This window comes from Gekko japonicus, unplaced genomic scaffold (assembly GCF_001447785.1).
Source record: "Gekko japonicus isolate JY-2015 unplaced genomic scaffold, Gekko_japonicus_V1.1 scaffold2941, whole genome shotgun sequence".
In the NCBI taxonomy this organism is placed as follows: domain Eukaryota; kingdom Metazoa; phylum Chordata; class Lepidosauria; order Squamata; family Gekkonidae; genus Gekko; species Gekko japonicus.
Genome location: NW_015170365.1, coordinates 148,580 through 157,512, shown reverse-complemented (window position 1 = coordinate 157,512; position 8,933 = coordinate 148,580).

Genomic DNA, 8,933 nt, shown 5'->3' with positions numbered 1-8,933 from the left:
GGGGGGGGAGAGAAGATGGGTATGGTATCTTGGTGCTACAGCTTTAAGAACAACCCGCCCCCCCCCGCTTTCTAGAGAGGACAGGCTCAGGTCTTGTGACCATAACTACAGCAGGAGTTAGAGTTACCGAGGCCTCCTGGGGCCCCGTCCTGTTAGCTGGCTGCTGTGTTCCAACAAACGGATCCTTTCCCTCCCTAAAGACATAAGAGTGGGGTTTGGGGAAGGGAGGGACTTCATCAGAGTATTAAAAAAAAAGTACAGAGGACGGCACCAAGATGATTCGGGGCTTGGAGCCCCGTCCCCAGGGCCTTTTTTGTAGAAAAAGCCCAGCAGGAACTCATTAGCATAACAGGCCACACCCAACAGCAGAAACTCATTAGCCTATTAGGCCACACCCCTGACAGCACAGCTCATTAGCACATTAGGCCGCACCTCCATGTTACCAGAAGTGTGGTCATCCAACCACACTCACCTTTTGCTTCTTATTCTGTTTACTTTGTTGTCAAAACCCAGGGCTTTTTTTGTAGCAGGAACTCCTTTGCATGTTAGGCCACACACCCCTAATGTAGCCAATCCTGGTGAGTTTCTGCTGTTGGGTGCGGCCTATTATGCTAATGAGTCCCTGCTGGGCGTGGCCAACTCAGGAGCCAGCCGGAACTCCGTTCCTGTGCGTTCCTGCCCAAAAATAGCCCTGCCCGTCCCTATGAGGAAAGGCCGATGAGTCTGGGACTTCTTTTCAGTTTAGAAAAGAGACGACTAAGGGGGACGACGACACAGGAGAGAGGTTTATAAAATGATGCCTGGGGTTGAGAGAGCTGGCAAAGTGGAATTCCTCTCTCCCCAAAGACTAGAATTCGAGGGCATCCAATGAAGATGATGGGCAGGAGGTTCCGGACGGACAAAAGGAAATGCTGCTTGACAACAGAGGGTGATTAGAACGTGGAATTCGCTGCCAGAGGATGCGGTGATGGCCCCACAGCAATTAACAGCTTTAAAGTGGGATTAGATAGATTCATGGAGGAATCTCTGTAATGGCTACTAGCCACTGGCGGCTGAGGGGAGCCTCCACATTCAGAGGCACTAATCCTCTGAATCCCAGAGCCCGGAAGCAACATCAGGGGACAGCCTCGGCCTCTCTGCCCTGTTGGTGGCCCTCCAGAGGGACTGGTTGGCCCCTGTGTGAGACAGGATACTGGATTAGATGGACCACTGATCTGACTCAGCCGGGCTCTTAGGTTCTTATGAAGGCCTCAGTCTCTCTGCCCTGTTGGTGGCCCTCCAGAGGGACTGGTTGGCCACTGTGTGAGACAGGATGCTGGACTAGAGGGACCACTGGTCTGATCCAGCAGGGCTCTTAGGTTCTTATGAAGGCCTCAGCCTCTCTGCCCTGTTGCTGGCTCTCCAGAGGAGCTTGTTGGCCACTGTGTGAGGCAGGATGCTGGTCTAGATGGACCACTGGTCTGATCCTGCAGGGCTCTTCTTACAGTCTTATGTATAATGCCATAATGTCCACCCTCCCTCCAAAGCTGCCATTTTCTCCAGGGGAACTGGTCTCTGGAGATCACTTGTGATTCTAGAACAACTCTGGACTCTTAGGGGAACTGGAGGTTAACCACTGCTAGATAGGGATGCCAACTCCAGGTCTGGAAATTCCTGGATATTTGGGTGCAGAGCCTCTAGAGGTCCAGGTCTGGGGAAGGGAGGCACCTCAGTAGATTCTACCACCACAGAGTCCACCATCTGAATCGGCCATCTTCTCTGGGGGAACTGAAGTCTGAAGACAAGGGTTCCCTCTAAGCTGAGTTAGTGTGAGCTAGCTCACAGTTTTTCAGCCTCCGGCTCACCCATTTTTGTCTTAGCTCAGGAAGGAGGGCTCCAGAGCAAACTAATTTATGCAGTAGCCGAATCACTTGCTCACAACTTTAATGCCAGCAGCTCACAAAGTAGAATTTTGGCTCACAAGACTCTACAGCTTAGAGGGAGCTTTGCTGAAGACCCCTTGCAATTTGAGGTGATGACCAGACTAGTGTTCCCTCTAAGCGGAGCTTAGTGTGAGCTAGCTCAGTTTTTTAGCCTCTGGCTCAAAATTTTTCGTCTTAGCTCGGGAAGGGTGGCTCCAGAGCAAACTAGTTTATGCAGTAGCCACATGGCTCGCTCACAACTTTAATGCCAGGGGGTCACAAAGTAGGATTTTTGCTCACAACTCCAGTTTAGAGGGAGCATTGGCCCAGACCCCACCTGGAAACTGGCTGTCCCTCTCCTCGATAGCCAGCTCTCTGTCTCTTTTCAACACCACGGATTAACCCTGAAACCAAGGGACAGACAATAGCACTGTTGAAGGTGTATGGGGTCCAGTCTCTTCTGCACCGAATAACTACAGAAAGTCCCCATAACCAATTTGCAGGAAAGGTGGGGTTTTTTTTAATTTCACAAGAGTCCAGCCTTGCAAACAAATGCTCCACGGTGGGGTTGCCAACCTCCAGGTGGGGCCTGGGAACCTCCCAGAATCACAGCTCCGTTCCGGAGGATATAGAGCAGTTCCCCTGGAGAAAATGACTATGTTGGAGGGTGGATCGCTCTTGCATTAGGCTCCACGGAGCTCCCTCTCCTCCCCCAGAGGCCCCACCCCCGAATCTCCAGGCATTGCCTAACCTGGAGACGGCAACCTTTAGGCCAAGCGCTTTGCAAGAAAATTAAAAGGGACCGCATTGCAGCCCTCGTGTCTGTGATCATGGGTTTGGCTTCTCTGTTTCTGGAAAGGAACCTCTGGAGTCTAGATTGTCACCAGCAAGGGTGGGGGAAGAGGGTCACAAGACAGAAAGGAGCAGAAACAGCCATTTCAAATGGCGAAGGAATTCTCCGGGGCAGCGCCCCACGCCCGGTCCTCCTGACATTCCTCATTCCAAGGCTGGTTTTTATCTTACAGCGCCACCTAGAGTCTCTGCATAGCATTGCCTGGGCGTGCTCGCGAGTTTCCCACAAGGCAACTGGCTGGGTGCGTTCCCCGTAACTCCTGCACAGTATCAATGGTAGGATCGCAACCCTAATTTCTCATGGGACTGACTCACACCACCTCCCCAGCCTCCCATCCTGCGCCACCGATGGCTTTTTAAAAAATCAACAATTGTAGATCATTGTAACATCACAATAATCTGTGTATCTCGAATCTCACCTTTCATTAAGGCAAAAAAAAAGTCTCTAGCTCCTTTCATTGTGCAGATTTGCCTTTCCCCTTATATCTCCATAACGAAAGGGACTATTTTGAAAAAAAAGGAAAGCCGGGAGTTCAGAAAACCTGAGACACAGATTGCTATAGTAAAGGTTTCCCTTGCTCGAAAGCCAGTCGAATCCGACTCTAGGGTTCTGGTGCTCATCTCCGTTTCCAAGCCAAAGAGCCAGCGCTGTCCAAAGACGTTTCCGTGGTCATGTGGCCGGCATGACTAAACGCCGAGGCGCACGGAAGGCTGTTCCCTTCCCGCCGAAGCGGTACCTCTTTATCTACTTGCAATTTCTTGCTTTCGAACTGCTAGGCTGGCAGGAGCTGGAACCAGAGACGGGAGCTCACTCCGTCATGCGGCACACTCGGATCTTGAACGGCCGAACTACCGACCTTCCAACCTGCAGTTCAGGTTCTTAACCACTGAGCCACCACAGCTCCATACAGATTGCTATAACGATATTCAATTGATGATTTTTTAAAAACGTCCCAGCTGACTCATGGTGACCTTGTGGGGTTTTCAAGGTAAGGGACATTCAGAGGCAGTTTGCCATGGCCTGCCTCCGCGTGACAACCCTGGACTTGCTCGGTGGTCTCCCATCCAAATAGTAACCAGGGCTGAACCTGCTTAGCTTCTGAAATATGATGAGATTGGGCTAGCCTGCGCCACCCCGGCCAGGCCTCACTTCAAGAGAGGTGTTCAAATACACTCCACCCTGGCAGATCTTCCACACAGCCTTGGAGCCCAAGAGACAAGTCAGAGCGGCGTAGTTTATCTAACGAGTCTCCTGCTTTCCCCACTGTAATGTTTTCTCTGAGCTTCACAACAGCCCTGCAAAGGAGACTAGGCTAGAAGGATTGGATTTATACCCTGCCCCTTCTCTACCCGAAGGAGTCTCAGAGCGGCTGACAATCTCCTTACAATTCTGTGACTTAACAATGCAATGTGTGAACAAGTCATTCCTGAATTCCCTGGATGAGCCGCTTAAGTTGGGAGAAGGATGCTTGGGCTGGAGGAAGGGTTCCTACTCGGCCTCAAAGTATGGCAGGATCCACCCCGCCTCTTTCCACGTCCTCTGCACCATGCTCAGTTTGATGGACTCCATGCCTACACTTCCAAGAGAGAAGAAGAGGTGCGATTTATACCCTGCCCTTCACTACCCAAAGGCGCCTCAGAGCGGCTTACAATCTCCTTTCCCTTCCCTTCCCCCCGACAGACACCCTGTGAGGTAGGTGGGGCTGAGAGAGCCCTCCCGAGAGAACTTCCCTTGAGAAAACAGCTCTGAGAGAACTTGTGACTGACCCAAGGTCACCCAACTGGCTGCATGTGGAGGAGGGGGCATCAAACCCAGTTCTCCCAGATTAGAGTCCGCGCTCCTAAGCACTACACCAAACTGGCTCTCTAGGCTAGTCTGACGGCGGCTTCAGGAAAGAGTCCAATGAACTTCAGAGCAGAGGACGCTTCAGGCTGGCAGCCGTCTGCAGTCGAAGATCAAGATTCGAGTCCAGCAGCACCTTAAAGACCGATGAGATTCCCAGGGTATGAGCGCGGGAGAGTCAAACCTCTTGGAATCTCATGCCGTGGAAATCTGGTCGGTCTTTAAGGCACTATGAAAGGAGAGGAAGGATTCGAACCCGAGAGCCCCCCGTGCCAGTCCAGCCTCCAACCCCACGCTGATGAATGGGAGGATAGATTCCTGTATGACCCTTGTGTCCCTCTTTCCCAGCACTGGGCATGAGACTCATTTCATTTCACCTGCTCACGATAACTCTGCAAGGTAGGCTTGGCAGAGGGGGGGGATCCTGATGTCACCAGCAAACTTCCTAGCTGAGAACATGACCCTTCCCTGTTCCGCTTGCAACCAATGTTCCCTCTAAGCTGTGGAGTCTTGTGAGCAAAAATTCTACTTTCTGAGCTACTGGGATTAAAGTTGTGAGCGAGCGATTTGGCTACTGCATAAATTAGTTTGCTCTGGAGCCCTCCTTCCTGAGCGGAGACAAAAATGTGTGAGCCGGAGGCTAGAAAACTGTGAGCTAGCTCACACTAACTCAGCTTAGAGGGAACACTGCTTGCAACTACAGATCAGTTTGGGGGTAGGGATGCCAGCCTCCAGGCGGGACCTGGGGATCCCCTGGAATTACAGCTCATCTCCAGACTACTGGAGATCAGTTCCCCAGGAGAAAAGGGTCGTTAGTTGTAGATTTTCCGGGCTGTATGGCTGTGGTCTTGGCATTGTAGGACCTGACGTTTTGCCAGCAGCCGTGAATAGACGGCCTGTGACTGGCATCCTCAGAGGTGTAACACAGAAAGATTGGAGTACTCTCTGTGTCAAGGTGAGAAGAAAAACGGTATTGTGTCAGTGTGAGAAGAAAAAAAATTCTGTCTACTCAGGAAGGTGGGGTAGGGCTGAGGCGTTATCGTGTAGAAGTTCCCCAGGCTGTGAACATACTAATTGAAATTGTATGTAAACCGCTCAGAGGCCCTTCGGGGTTAGAGCCGTATATAAACTGAATGTTAAATTAAATAAATAAATAAATAAATAAATAATGGAGGAGCTTTCCTGAGGAGGTTCTTTTGCATATGGATTGGCTGTTGAAACCCTAATCTTATCTGTAGTGCTGTTGTAAGACGTAGAGCATTTTGTGTTTTTCAGGACAGGAAACCATGCCCTGGGCGTTTTGGATGCTTTGGAGGCACTGTACCCCGCCAAGGTCGCTGTCCTTCCAAGGGTCCACCCCCAAATCTCCAGGAGTTTCCTGACCTGGAGCTGGCAACGCTACCCTCTCTTCCTGTCGGTGGCCAGCGGGGGACCTGGTAACCCTCGCTTGAGGCCTGGGTGAGTCGTTTCAAAAGCAGCAGTGGGGGGGATTTGGACTGGGGCCAGGGAACTGAGGAAGGAGGGGTGTCGACTTTTGTTCCCTAATCTGCCTTTTCCCAGGTGTCACGGCCCCGATCCAACTCGGGCCTCCTTCTTAACGGCTGCTTTCAAGGCTAAGAGACGCACGCCAGGGGCTTCCGAGCCCGCACACCAAACACGACACGCATTTTAGCTCCTGACACACGGTGTCTTTTCTGAGGCTGCAGCACACTCGCTTTTGCGCAGCGTTACCCGAAACCTGGGGGCCGGGGAGGGATGGAGATCATGTGATGCGCTGGCAGCTTCATGCACCATCTGGGCATACTAGCCAAGGAGTCAGGATCTGCACCCAAGCCAGGAGGGTGTGGGCTCCAGTGCTGGGGAAGGGGGTGTCTTTTGGCCTCGGTTTCACTTTGATTTCAGATCTCCTCTCACTCCACCCTTGCATCTTATCCATTTATCCCCAGGTTCCCCCGGTGTTGGGTTCCCAAATTTGCTTTCGTCGACTCCCAGAGGCCTTGGCTCTTGCTGGTCAGACAGGTTGGTTTAGCAGCAGCAGAACAGAAGCTCCGGGAGGGGGAGGACCCACCCCTGTCAGTCCTGCCCTCGCAGGCTGGGCGTGTCTCATGTGTCAGCAGAACCGGCCTTGCCTCTTTTTGTTGTGCTTCCCCCTGCGGAGCCGGCTCCGGGCCTTTGCGGGACTCCGAGCCAGAATCGGCCCACAGATAGGAAGGTGAACCAGCCCAGCCAGTTTGGTGTAGGGGTTAGGAGCGCGGACTCTAATCTGGGAGAACCGGGTTTGATTCCCCACGCCTCCACTTGCAGCTGCTGGTGTGACCTTGGGTAAGTCACAAGTTCCCTCAGAGCTGTTCTCTCAGGAGCAGTCCTCGGAAGAAGTCTCTGAGCCCCACCTACCTCATAGGCAATGTTCCCTCTAAGCTGAGTGAGTGTGAGCTAGCTCACAGTTTTCTAGCCTCCAGCTCACACATTTTTGTCTCAGCTCAGGAAGGACGGCTCCAGAGCAAACTAATTGATGCAGCAGCCAAATCACTCACTCACAACTTTGATGGCACTAGCTCACAAAGTAGGATTTTTGCTCACAAGACCCCACAGCTTAGAGGGAGCATTGCTCACAGGGTGTCTGTTGTGGGGAGGGGAAGGGGGAGGAGTTTGTAAGCTGCTCTGAGACTCCTTTGGGTCGTGAAGGGCAGGGTATAAATACAATCTCCTCCTCCTCCTCCTCTTGTTCTTCTTCTTCTTCTGGATGCTCTAGGCCAGTGATGGCGAACCTTTTAGAGACCGAGTGCCCAAACTGCGACCCAAAACCCACTTATTTATCGCAAAGTGCCAACACGGCCATTTAACCTGAATACTGAGGTTTTACTTTAGAAAAAACAACTCATACATTAACTTAAGATGATCCAGACAAAGTAAGGAAAGCAATCCCAAATGCCTTCATTGACTTAAAATTATTTGGCAGAGAATTCAACACTTTAATGACGGTCTGGGCCTGGCTGGGGCGATGGCACGCGTGCCCACAGAGAGGGCTCTGAGTGCCACCTCTGGCACCCGTGCCACAGGTTCGCCACCACTGCTCTAGGCTGATGATGCATTCAGCAGAGGGTTGGGCTAGATGGCGTGGATGGCCCGAGACTGATTCTATGAGGTATGTGGATGCCAGCCCTGGCCTGTGACCCCAGAGTCTTCCCTTGGTTCAACGTGGCTTCGTTGCAACTCAGTTTCCTCCAAGAACTCCCAAGGAACAGCTGGGTACAGGATCCACCCAAGCGATTCTGTCACCGAATGGATGTCACAGATACCTGGACACCACGAGGAACCACCCGGGACCAAGCCCATTTACAAATTGCCCTTGCAAATGAGGAAAAGATAAAAACGGCTCAGACTGCTTATTGTGCTCAATGGCCAGTTTCGAGGGAGACGCGGGAATGTGCCTGCCTTGAGGGCGTGGTGATTTTCATGGTAATCGGTGGACTTTGTTTCAGGCAGACCATAGAAATGAGCCTCTCCAAGTTCTCAGCACTCTAGACGGGTTCTGCATCCTGGGAAGACAATCCCGTAGCCGAGCACAAGCCCGAAACCATCTCTTCCTGGACCGAAACCAAGAGGCTGGACCATTTGGGGTAAGTTGGGCTATTAATGGATCATGCAGGGGAAAGCGGACTGTGTCGGCTGGAAGCAGACGGGCAGAACTCAAGGCCTCATTTGCACGTTGCCGATATGCCATTGGCAGTTCCCGCACTCAAATCCCAGCTGGCAACAGCCAAGCCACTGAATGCCTTCTCTGATTATTTTGGCATGCCACCTTTGCTGTCGGTGTCACGGGTCAGTGGGCAACCCTAGTCCGACAGCATGCCAGGAGCTGCACAGGAACCAGAAAAGGCACGGTCCTGCCACAAAGGGCTGGCCCAGCTTCCATTCTGCCCCTTGGTCCCAGATCTGCTCTTCCTACAAATTCCTACCTAGGGATGTCAGCCTCCAGGTGGGGCCTGGGGATCCCGTGGAATTACAGCTCATCTCCAGACCACAGAGGTCAGTTCCCCTGGAGAAAATGGCGGCTTTGGAGAGTAGACTCGGTGGCGGTGTACCCCACTGAGGTCCCTGTTCCACCCCATGCTCCATCCCCAGATCCCCAGGAGTTTCCCAACCAAATCCCAGTTTGCTGTAGTGGTTAAGAGCACAGACTCTACTCTGGGAGAACCGGGTTTGGTTCCCCACTCCTCCACTTGCACCTGGCTGGATGACCTTGGGCAAGCCGTAGTTCTGTCAGAGCTGTTCCTGAAAAAGAGCAGTTTCTGTCAAAAGCTCTCTCAGCCCCACCTACCTCACAGGGTGTCTGT